We start from the raw sequence: 1,433 nt of genomic DNA, 5'->3' as shown, positions 1-1,433 counted from the left end.
ATTTTCACGCAAATTCTTCTGCTAATTGGGGTTTAGTCCAATTCTGTATCCTTCCCTTCAAGGCTCAGGGGTCCATGATTATCTTCTGTGTCTGTGTTAATTGGTTTCCCTTTTCTTTGTTGAAGAGGGTCTTTGCAATCCTTCTGCCTAGTCCGCCATCTTCCAAAAGTACCGATTCCATTCTTCTTCAATTTATCATTCCTGTCATAGCAAACCATATGATTTTTCGATTCTATGGCCAATGCCAGTCAGTTTCAGTTCATTAATGCCTCACTCACTTACGGCCATTAAGTCAGATCTGACTCACAGTGACCCCTCCTTGGGTTTCCGAGGTGATATCACTACAGAAGTAGATTGCACAGCCTTCCTCCCGAGGAGTGGCTGGTGGGTTTGAACCACCAGCCTTCTGGTTAGCAGGCAAATGCCTTAGGCACTATGCTACCAGAGTTCCTTCATTAATGCCTAGGATATTGATATTTATGTGTTTCATTTCGTTTTTGACAACTTCTAACTTTCCTAGATTCATCTTTCACACATTTCATATACCGATTTTTAATGGATGTTTTCTTGCCCCTGTTTCTTCTCATTTTGGGTTGTGCCACATCAGCAAATGAAATTTCCAAAAGCTTGACTCCATCCATGTCATTAAGGTTGACTCTACTTTAAGGAGCCAGCTCTTCCTCAGTTGTATTTTAAGTGTCTTCCAACCTGAGATGTTTATCTTTTGGCACTATATCAATGTCCAGCTGCTATTCATAAGTTCATTGAAAAGCTTTTTTTTTTTTTTTTTTTGAAGTAGATTGCCAGTTCTTTCTTCCTAGTCTGTCTTTGCCTGGAAGCTTCACTGAAACCTGTCCATCCAGGGTGATCCTGCTGGTATTTGAAACACTGGTGGCATATCTTCCAGTATCACATCAACTCTCAAGCCACTAGAGTAAGACAAAATGATAGCCACTAGAGTAAGACAAAATGACAGGAGTAGTAGTGCCAACCTACAGATGGGCCAGGGATGGCCAAGCAAAAGCTTCTGAAGAAGCTACATGTCAACGGACCGTACAGGAAATGTCTCAGGTTATGGCTGTCATGTATCTGTTCAACAAAGGGCTCTGTTCTGGAAAAGCATGACGTTTATCTATCACTCCCAATTATCCACATGGAGCTCTACAAGGCCCACAGGACAGCAGTGAGAACTGGAGCTCAGTGAAACAAGCGGCTTCCTCAGATTATTAGGGAAGTTCTCATTTCTGTGGGTCAGAAGTAGAGCAAGACAGTGGTGTTGAACAGAGCATACTGCAGCAATCCAAATCCAGAAAGCAATGTGGCTGAATAGGTAACACCTTTCATGAAGGCCTTGGACCAGTACACAAACACACATGTAGAAGAAGTCCTGATATATGAACACTGCATATCCTTCTTGCCCAGCCTGGGGCAGA

This window comes from Orycteropus afer, unplaced genomic scaffold (assembly GCF_000298275.1).
Source record: "Orycteropus afer afer isolate SDZICR_OR568_19922 unplaced genomic scaffold, OryAfe1.0 scaffold00052, whole genome shotgun sequence".
Taxonomy (NCBI): Eukaryota; Metazoa; Chordata; class Mammalia; order Tubulidentata; family Orycteropodidae; genus Orycteropus; species Orycteropus afer.
The sequence above is the reverse complement of the archived record's forward strand: the minus strand, read 5'-3'. Positions refer to the sequence as shown.